The following is an 11,304-nucleotide window of genomic DNA, read 5'->3' as shown; positions in this document are numbered from 1 at the left end:
TCCAAGTGTCATTTTGTTTTTACTCTGACACCTTCTACCATCAAAGCTTGATATTTCAGTCCTTTGGTTTTAGTGTTCAAATTAAATAACTATAATGACTAAGAAAAGACAAATAAGACAATTAATGTAATGTCAACACAGAGAATATTAACTTGCAAAACATAGAAAGAAAAAAATGTGATTAAGCTCTCACTCAGAGCAGACCACAACAGACAAATGCTAAGTCTCTATATAGAGACTTAGACTATGACTTACTCAGTGTGCACATTTTCAGAGGACATGCCAGCACTATGTTCATAATCTCAGTATATGCCCCAACACTCTTTCAATTATCATTTCTTACCTCCAGAAATCCTGTTTCATTTTGATTCAACTGGTCCTCTTTTTACCTGAATAACACACGTAGTTTTTACTCATTATGATACATTTGACCACAAGTGTTAAATTAAAAGAAAAGAAAAGAAAAGAAAAAGCATGCAATTTTGCATGCCAAACAATAGACCACTTGTAATTAACGGGGGCCGAATCCCGCGGGATACCTACCGGGCAACCAGTCTAACCGGGTCCACTCCCGCGTCCAGGAATGGGTGGCTTGCCAAAGTTGACCTTCGCACTCTCTTACTAGGATCAAATTGGTAACTTTAAGACCGTAACTGTGGCGTCCAACGTCTGCTGACCTATTGTAAAATTTATTATACTTCCACGGCAACACGTGAAAACGACTTTTCACAGACACTTAAAATAACTTTGCAGCAGACTTAAACATCAACCTGCAGTTCTTAGCAAAAATCTCTTGTTATAATGTTTCAACACCACTGAACCAATTTAACAGTGAAGATCATCAACTCAGCGAACAGATAATTTAGAATTCATCCAATCTGCACATTTTGATTTAACAGGCTGTGCTTACCTTTGTATTATCAAGCCGGCTCTCCGTTCGCTTCATTTTACGATTTCACCTTAAGCTGAATTTGTCTTCTCAGCCGTAAAAGAATCCCGGGTTTTCAGCACCAACTATTAAATTTGGTTCTTGTCATTCTTTTACTGAATAGAGAGAACACGACTCAGTCAGTCAAAATATTTATAATTTTATTTAATCATCTTCCGGAAGAGAGAGACCTGCACAGCCCAAAAAGCCAGTTGCAAAATCTCTAGCATTAGAAATCAAAATGTGTATCATATAGGTGTTAATTTGGTCCTTTCCACGTCACACATAGTTTTGATAAAAACAACTCCTTCTGTGTTACTAGTTTCGCTCTTTCTGTCTGGTTTCCTGTATTTTATTAATATGCCTCTGCAGCTCTGCACTAAACTTCCTGTTTTTTAAACTTCCACTAACGTAAGCTTCTGTTGCTAAGACGACCTATCACCCTCTGACCTAGTTCTCTCTCACAGCTGGCCTTGCTTTATAGAGGCCTTTATTATTAAACTACATAAAACAATATAATCAGAAAATAAGCACCAAGAATATATATTTATTCCATAACAGAGGTCAGTTCCTTCATCATAATTATGCAAATTCTCATGACCCTTGATCAACAACCACTGATCAAAGCCCAATGGTCAATAAAAAGGTTCCTTTAGATGCATTTGTTGGCCACATATGTATAGGCTGACCACATTTATTAATCAGGTGTAAAAACCGTGAATAATAATTTAATATATGAAAACAGCGTGAATGATAAATGTGCACAGCCTGTCGCGGTGGGGAACGCTGGGGTGTTTATTCAGTGGGCCCAAAAGCAGACACGGGATATACAGCAGACACAGGCTGACGTTCAAAAACAAAAAAGACAAGGCAAGGTGGAACAAGGGTGAAACTAATGTGACCAAGTGGTCGGCAGGGTTGGATAAAAAAAAAACAACTAATAAACACGACAACACCACCTAATGGAATTTCACCCCCAGGAAATATATATGTAAGAAAAATAGATAAAAGAGGCCGCAGATTCAAGGATGCACACCGAGGCAGGTTGGCTCCAATATTAATACAGTTTTATTTAGTTAAAATAAATAAAATATTAGAAAACAAAATGTAGCGTCATTGTTGACAGTGTCCTAAAGTTAAAATAAAACAATCATGGAACTTGGACTTACCAGCAGCCGTGGACCCAAAAGAAAATCACACAAAAAGAAAATCACTAGAGTCCACCCGGTGGTGTACAAAGGAAAGTGTGAAAACGACCCACCACCTGAGGTCCCAGGGCCACTGGCACGTCTTCCGTTCACTGAAATAAAACACAGAACTACACGGTAAAAGAATAAAATGACACTGAGCGTTAGGCTTGCTACATATCATGAAAACTAAAACTTCAATCTGTATTAGCTTTAATAAAAGAAATCACAAATGCACGCACGCACACACACACACCAAACTGGAAGGCTTACACCCCACAAGTCAAACTATGACTCGTCCTGGTGGCAACTGTCCAGACCTCGATCACAAGCCGGTGTTCTGGGAATCCATCCTACCTCAAAAAACATCCTACCCAATGTTTCTGCGCAGACGCGGCGCATGCGCACAACACCAATGCCGAATTAACTTCTTTTTCGCTCACCCATCCGGAATACTTCTTAAGGTTATGGTTAGGGTTAGGGGTAGGGGTAGGTTTAGTCACAAGTCACCGTCAAATTATAATACGGGTAGGACGATTTGTCAGAGTAGGTAGGATGGTTTCTCAGAACACCGGCTTAACTTTATACGGACTGACGCCACACTGCAATCAATATGCAGGTGGGTTCCCAGTTAACCCAGTTGCGTAGTCGAGAGGGGGTAGGGACAAATAAGTAAATACTTCTGCCTACTCCTTTTCAAACAAATAATGGAATGATATTTTGTAATGATTGTGAAGGCACATGTTTGAAATAAAAATGAACTGAACTGAACTGAACTGAACTGAGAGAGCGAGCGCAGGAGAGAGTGAGGGCGGTGGAATTTGATCAGAGACAGTCACACCACGTGGGCTCTGAATTTTTGTGGCCTGTTTAATCACAGTGATTCATAACATGAAACATGCAGGTAACTTGCACTCACTGTGACACTGGCTCTCAGTTTCCATACTACACCACTAGATGGTGTTCTCTGCCATATGGTTTGAGCAGTGTGTGCCTTCAGCCTAGCAAACGAAACTAGAAAACTAATCATTTAAAAACATATGAACAAGTGGTTAAACTGATTAATGCTATTTTTGATCAACACTGACTATTGTGGCAACATTAATACCTTTTTCTGCAGTGCACAATAAATCAAATTTAGTCAGTATTTGGGATTTTCCACAATTAGCAAGATTTGATCAATACTACTACTTAAAGGGCAAAGTAAAAGCAAATCAAGTGCTCCTTCAATCAGCACCTTACCATGTGCCTGCAGCCACCAGTCACAGTTGTTTCCTGTATGCTGTAGTTTCCTGAAAAGGAAAACAGTCTGTAAAAAAAAAAACAGATGTACAACAAAAAGCCAAGCAAACAAAAGCAACAGATGATCAGCATTGTTTGGATACACTCTGGCTTTAGTGCAAGTGACTAAGAAGAATTCATATGAAAATAGTGATGTAGAGTTGTGTATGCCCTGCAAAACAACACAACTAATGTTCAAAATATGAATCGCACACTGGCAGTATATTGGCAGTTGGTGGGTAGCTATGGACTTCTACCTGCAGAGAGTGTCTGTTTTCCGATGGGGCTGTGCCAAAAATATGTGGTACAACTGGTCTGTAGACTACTTTTGGTCAATCAGCTAGCTGAATAGAAGAGAAAAGTTATAACAGCTGAAGTGAAACCAAGTGTTAAAAACAACAAAACGTTTCCTTGGTAGTCACTGTTTGTACTTTTCATTATGTATTTTTTGATCTATGGTGTTTGATTCCCTCTTCTCCCATTCCTGGTAAGCTCAGCTATCCAGCCCTTCCCTAATGCATGCCACTAGTCATCCAGACCGCATTCAATCAATGCACAGGATCATTCACAACAAGCAACGCAATGTTCGGATTTTGTAGGACTGCACAGGGGCATGTTTGCATTAGTTGAATACCCCTCTCTGTATGCTGTCCATAGGCAAATCCCTCTACAAATGGAAACATAAATTAGGCATAAATCTTTCAACCACCTTACAACACACTTCAAACTGCAGAATAGTTTTTGCATGAAGACCAAGAAAAAAAGTGCAGTGGCTGTTAACACGTATCACAAATACACACTGGCCTCAATACAAACATAAACCAATTGCATAACTATTTAAACAAATATGCCAGTCCACAAGAATTTTTCAATGTAGTAGTACAAACACCGTATGAAAAACATCACAAATAAAATGAGGGGGACCTCAGAGCTGTGGAACACTTTTCTAAGCATTTTATTCAAGTAAAATGAAATATAATACTATACAGTATAATGAAGCAGCTGAGTTACTGCATTTGGATATATTGTACATATACAATATGGAACATTTACACTACCGGTCAAAAGTTTTAGACCATCCTCACCCCATCAAACTAAACTTTTGGAATTGTTCAGTTTTCGCAAGGCTCTGGGTGAGCAACACGTTCTCATTCCCAAAGCGAAACATTTTATTCTAGGTGACAAATTGGTGGTATATTACGCTTCTGGGCACCCAACACGTCCCTATATTAGGAGATCAGAAAAATAAGGACACATGACAACCATTTGGAATGAATCGACACATGTACGTTCATTTTACTTAAATCGCTTTGGAAAACACTATCTAACATCATTAAAGTCGTGGTTAACGTTAGGGAAAAGGTTAGGGTTAGGGCTGGAATACATGGCTGGAATGTCTATTACTCTGGGAGTGTCATTCTACTGGGTTTATCCATAACCTGGCATGTAGCATAAGAATGCAGAAGGTCACACTTTGTTGTTCCTCAGGGACGCAGCGGGATGTGACAAATCATCAGTATATTATGCCTCAGGAGTGAAAATGGGCTGGGGTTAGAATCTGTTCTTGAATCTGTTCATGAGCATGAATTGTCTTCCAGAGAGCAGCAGCTTTCACAGGTCGTGTCTGGGTTTGCACGTTCTTTCATGATATTGGCAGCTCTGCTGGGACAGGAAAAACTGAAAAGTTCCTCCAAAAACAGCAGTGCACAGCCAAGGAGTTTCTGATTTTCATGTCTTTTTGAAGGCCTCAGTAAGCTGATTTTCACATTCTTTCAGTACCCATCCTCTCACTCCATGCAGGAGGGTGACAGCTCTAACCGCACACCTTACATTATGCTCTAGCACTGTGAAGGTGTGGCTGTAGTTATCACAAGGATGCTAGCTCCTTTCTGTGAAGCCCTTTAACTCTCTCACCTTTACCAAATAGGTGAGCACACCACCAGCTGAACACTTGTTGGTCTTGTGATGTTTTGCCTGCCCTGCCAGACTTATCCCATCTTCCTCCCCTCACTCACAACCAGACGTAGCAGATGGCCTTTCTGAGCCTGGTTCTGCCAGAGGCTTCTTCCTGTTAAAAGGGAGTTTTTCCTTCTCACTGTTGCCAAGTGCCTTCTCAAAGAGGTTTTTTTGATTGTTGAAGTTTTCTTTTTATTACTGTAGGGTCTTTACATCAACAGGTAAAGCACCTTGAGGCAACTACTGTTGTGATTTAGTGCTATAGAAATAAAACTGAATATTTGCCAAGGCAAGTAAAGCCCCTTGATCTTCTTTTTAAAGATCACTATACCTTTCTGATGGCTATTTTTGGGGTGGCTCTAGTTGTGCTATAAAAGGTTTGGTTGCCAGGTCTGAAAGTTGTGTCACTTCTAATTTCCTTTGTCATCCAAGGCTAGGCCTGGACATGTTTGTCAACAGTAACATTGCCAACACAGTGATGTACACAGAAGAAAACATTTGATGTGTGCACTTAGCCAACTTAGTTCAAACTTTGTCTCATACCCGCAAGGACACTTTTGCACGCCTTTGTGGTGGCTTGTATTTTGCTCCTAAGTGGAGTGTATTCTGGGATCACGAGTAGAGATAAAAGCTACTTTCAGTGGGTGGTTCTCTTTGCTTGATTTGGCAGAAAGAAAAATGATCTGTCAACTCATTCACCCAGCGGTGCAGAAAGAGTTAAATTACGTTCTCTACTGGAGTCCTACGTCATGTGACAAATATGGCCAATGTGATTGGCTGTGCCTTTCAGGGAGCTCTGTTTACTTTTAGCAGCGGCAAGCCTGCGCTGCAAGGACCTGCAAGGAGGAGAGGAGGATGGCAGCAAAAAGGAAGAACCTGGATATAAGAAAGTATTAAAAACATTATGTAATTATTACTAAATGTTGTTAAGTCCTTAAAGTCATATTCTTTTATTGTCATAACTGTATTTGAAGCTATTTTTATTTTTGTATGAAACCTGATTTATATGGAATATGGCTGAAGTAAACTAAAGCCTAAAATACTTTAGTCAGTCATTTGTTTAATAGTAATTTAACATTATATAATTCATATTTAAAACTATGAATTGTAATTTTAAATGGTTTAAAAGCATGTAGAATAGCATATGTAGGCAAGTACATTTCTCCTTTTTTTATCAAGAAGCAAAGACAAAAAGGAAAAAAAAAAGAAACAGGGCAGGGTTCGGCGGTTGAATCATCCGTCCCCACCAATGCCAAAACCAAATCTACACTGTTGAAAACACGCAGTTCTTTGAATCTTTGGGCTGAAGGAAGGACAATACTCGGTGTATCAATGCTCAGTCAACAATCCTTTATTTCCATACAATTCAACAGTCAGAGCATTACAACGTCCGGACGGGAGAGATGCTACCAGAGGGTCAGGCACATGTCTCAAAATGGTGACGGGTTGCTCAGCTTTTTATAGTCTCTAGTGGCCCCCAGCTAGTCGTAAAAGCCAAAACATCACATTTTTTCTCTGTTACAGCGCCTAAGTTATGACCTCGGCAGTTGTTTCTCTGCTTTCTGTAAGGTGAGGGTGTGGAATGTGGTCTGTCTATCTCCCCTGTCTTTAGACACAGAGTCTCCTGCTTACAACCTTCTCTTCATGATTCAACAATTAAGCATGTCAAGAAAACAGTGTAACACATTCCCAGCAGATCAAGGATACAGAGTGATGCACATTTATCTAATGAACTAATATGTGAATATGTTCTGTTAACTCAAAAGTATAATGAGAACTAAACTAATACAGATCACACACTCTATTTTAAAGGGTATAATATGATCTACAGCAGTATTCTAATTCAACTACTTTGATTACATATATAAGGTAACATATAATAACAGAATAATATCACAACACCCTTGGCAGCATCATAAAATTTGCAGGGAATTACTTATAGATAGATTTTAAAACTACCTGCAAATTTTAAGCATAATCTTTCCAAGAGGAAAGGATTAGTACTATGGCCACATTTTTTAATTATTATTTTTATTTACTTTATTTCATGTTATCTAGTTTATTAGGCTTAAGTTAGTTTACAATATCTTATCAGTACACATTCAACAATTTTTATTTGTGCTGGGTGTGCTAAAGAATGTGGACACATTCACAAAACTAAGGTTCAAAATATAATCTCTGTATTGTGTTAAAACACAGTCATTATTATTTCATTTGATCCGTTTGGTTTTTTGTTTTTTTCAGTTGACTAAAACGTTACCTGAAACGCAAGTCTGTGTAAGAAATTAAAAACAAGAGATAAAATCTACTTACCTTGGCATCAGTCCTGTTCCTTTACAGGTGAAGGGGGAAAACATACCACACCTATCAAATTCCATCATGTCTTTTATTTGAGCTCTTAGTGAATTAAACTGACCAGACACCTGCTTTTGTGTTTACTCTGTTTCCATGGGCACCCACAAAAGCTCACAGGCCCACCTCGATGCGGGTGAAACTATCAAAGTTTGCCACACCCATACAAACTTATCTTGTCAGTGTTTACGCAAGTCTTTGTCATGTTTAAATAGCCCTCCCTATCACTGTCTCTCTCTGTCTCATACACACACATCCACACACATAAAATCAGAGTAAATGTTTACCTAGAGTTGGGTACATGTCCAAGTTGGAGGAGCCTTGCCTTGCCTTTTCTCACTTGTGACGCAACACTGCAGGCATAGAGTGAAGCCTTGTTTTATAACTGAAACTGGAAGCTCGTATATCTCAGGAGGTGATTCAGCATGTTTATCTCTGAGTTAAAGTGCAAACAAATATGCTTTGACGCAATGGCCCAAAGATAAGATGACTAAAGTCCGTTTTAAAACCTGTGCCCTCCTACAAAGATGTAAAGGATGTTCTGTTGCTTTGTTTGATTTTTTTCTTAAATCAGACATTGGATCTGTACGTGATGTGAAGGTTTGATTTTTCAGATCGTGAAACATATTGCAAAACAAACTGAAGCGTACTAACTTTGCGTTATATAAAGGTTGCATGAAATTTAGTGCAGTATAAACAGGTTATTTTTCCATATTTTGGTAAATTTACCAGTAATGTAGTGGTGCACAGTGGCTTTGGTGTTCTTGATTCTCTGTATTTGTATCAACTCCTGTTCTACATAACAGGGTAAATAAACTAGAATTAAAAATTACTCAAACATAACTTCAAAATTATTTATATGATGTTATTATTTTAATATAGCATGTTTTTCAGTTCACTTTGCCAAAAATAGCTGATAGAAACATCCTCAAAAAAGCTACGTTTCACTTTCTTGCTTTAAGTACATTTTCAGAGGCTTTACTTTTTCACTCTTACATGAGTAAATAAGTTGAATCAGTATTTTATCTTTTACCAGAGTATTTTAACACAAATCTGTAGTTCTACTTAGGTACAGAATACCTGTACTTTTGCCACCTGTATATAAGTGTAACACAATGTAACACTGAAGCTGCTGACAAGTACCAGAATTAAGTAACAGTAAAAAGTTATTTAAAGTCCATCTATAATATGGCATAAAAAAGCTACAAATTTTGACAAAGAAAAAATGTTCTAACACAAAATGTAAACTAACTTTGTTATAATCGCATGTTCTTGTGTGTTTGCAACTGACACCCCGCCACATGGACTTTCTGTTTTTTCCTTCCTCTGATTCCTTGACAGTTTCCATCTGTAAAACGAATTATAATGAGAAAGCAACACATTAGAATGCAAACGTCAGACATACTAAACTCACTGTCTATATTATAGTCTATATCAGAGGTTCCCAAAGTGTGGGGCCCACCCCCAAGGGGGGCGCAGAGCCATTGCAGTGGGGGCGCGGTATGAGAAAAAAGAAAAAAAAAAAAGAACGCTTGGACACTGCTAGCATAATGGACAGGTTTTGACGGGGCTCCCACACAAACGCAAAGCAGGAGATGAAGCATCGCCAAATATGTTTCCAAACCAACTTCCTTCCAAGCCAAAGACTAGAAAATATGGTGAAGCATATCTTCAAAAATACCCGTGTAGGTGTGGACATAGTGTAAAAGAGTTAGTCGTGTATTTTATTACTACCTGTAATTTATTGCAGTTTACTTTTATTTGTGTTTACTGAATGTTTGAGGTGTGAAATTAACCGCAATGGAGTTTTAAAACAAAATATGGGTGTCTGTGGTTGGAGGATGTGTTTGTGTTTGTGTGGGGGGTGTTAGGTGGTGGTGGTGGGGGCGCAAAGATTTTTCTTGTAAAACAAAGTTTGGGAACCACTGGTCTATATGATATTTGCTTACTGATCATTAATTTCACACAAGCGCAGTAAGAATTTTGCAGATGGAAAATTGAGCTCAAATGGCAAAGTTCCAAAGATGGATGTGGTCTGACCGACAAGGATTACCAGAGTAGGTCAGCCAATAGGACACTGGCCTCTGTACACACCAGTTCCTCATTCAGTTTAAGTTGTGATATTTTTATGACTCCCTTCATCAAGGTTTATTATCTGGTGCATAAATAAGTTATATGCAGCTTAAAAAAATAGCGCTTTTTGATCAAAGTATAGTATTAAGTCATTCAAACTTCTGGGATATTGATGTGATCAGTTAACAACAGGTGAACTAGAGGGGCAACAATGAGACAATGCCAAGACAGGAGTAGTTTTACAGGTGGAGGCCACTGACATTTTTCCCTCTTCCTCTTTTCTCACTGTTTTTGGCTACGATCAGTGTCACTACTGGTAGAATGAGGCAATACCTGGACCCTACAGATGTTGCACAGGTAGTCCAGCTCCTCCAGGATGGCATATTAATACATGCCAATGGCCACTGTTAAGAATTTCTCTGACCAAATAACCAGAAAACAGACTTCATGAAGGTGGCTAATGTCTTCTACAGGGCCCTGTGTTAGGGTCCCTGGGTCGTTGACCCAGTGTTTTGTGTTTTTGGTTCTTTGATTTTGTTATTTCATTATATTCTAGCTTTGCTTTATGGGTTTTAGGATCATTCTTAGTTTAGGTTCTCTGGGTGGGGTTGGTTAGAGTTTTAGTGTTCTGGTTTTCTGTCTGTGTTCCATAGTTGCTGTCTTCCCTGTCTGCTGTATCCCCACATCCAGTCAGTGTTTGTGTCTGCCCTGGTCCCACGTCTCTGTTCCCTCTGTAGTGCCTGCATGTGAGTCTGTGTTATGTGTTTCCTGTTTTACTTTGAAGGTCTCTGTCTTATCTCAGTGTGTTCAGTTTACGCTTCTTTGGTCTCGTCAGTTCTGATTTGTCCCAGCTGTGTTTCCCTCCTGTTACTCATTCCCTGATTGCTCCCTCTGTGTATTTAAGCCCTGTGTTTCTCTGTGTCTGTGTTGCGATGTACCGTTTATTTTGCTGTGTGTTTTGCCAGTCCACCGGTGTTAGTTTATTTTCAGTTTTTCCCAGTTATGTTATGTTTGCGTTCAGCATTAAAGCTGTTTTGGTTTAAGTTTGTCTCCGGAGTCTGCATCTTGGGTCCTATTCCTGTTTGCACACAGCCGTCACCTAACACCCTGTAGCCACTGACACTCAAGGTGGAGCCCAGTTGGAATTCCTTTGTTTCCTAATGTTTTTGAGCAGTATTTACCTGCCATGATGGCCCTGTTATCTTTTTCATTTTGTCGGCCTTTGTGTGTATTTATGTCATCACAGAAAAATGCCATCCTGCAGGAGACACCTACTGTAGTGGTAACTCCCACAAAAAGGGCTTTGCATACTGAGGTTGTATAATGTATAATCATTTTCATACATGCTGTATGGCCAAGAACATTTTTAGACATTACCCAACAGAGCTGAATGTGACAACATAAATCTTCCACTCAATGCACAGTCTTTACCCTGCACTGTCTCAACCCTGACAGCCACCCAGGGCTAGGTCTGTGATTACATCAGTTCTGTCAGTCTGTGGGCAGATTTTGTCAACAAAGTTCCAC

The 11,304-nt window shown here is 39.2% G+C and overlaps 1 long non-coding RNA gene across 1 annotated transcript; it reads right to left on the bottom strand.

The window, feature by feature from the left end:
* Positions 1-1,978: 1,978 nt before the first annotated feature.
* Positions 1,979-7,885, bottom strand: LOC145432440 (uncharacterized). The gene is made up of 3 exons (XR_013912736.1): positions 7,666-7,885; positions 3,358-3,407; positions 1,979-2,228 (listed from the first exon to the last, which is right to left on the bottom strand). It is a non-coding gene; the product is annotated as an uncharacterized LOC145432440 (long non-coding RNA).
* Positions 7,886-11,304: the final 3,419 nt, after the last annotated feature.

The sequence above is a fragment of the Astatotilapia calliptera genome, chromosome 12 (genome assembly GCF_964374335.1).
Source record: "Astatotilapia calliptera chromosome 12, fAstCal68.1, whole genome shotgun sequence".
Taxonomy (NCBI): domain Eukaryota; kingdom Metazoa; phylum Chordata; class Actinopteri; order Cichliformes; family Cichlidae; genus Astatotilapia; species Astatotilapia calliptera.
This window is presented reverse-complemented; position numbering and strand designations above follow the sequence as displayed.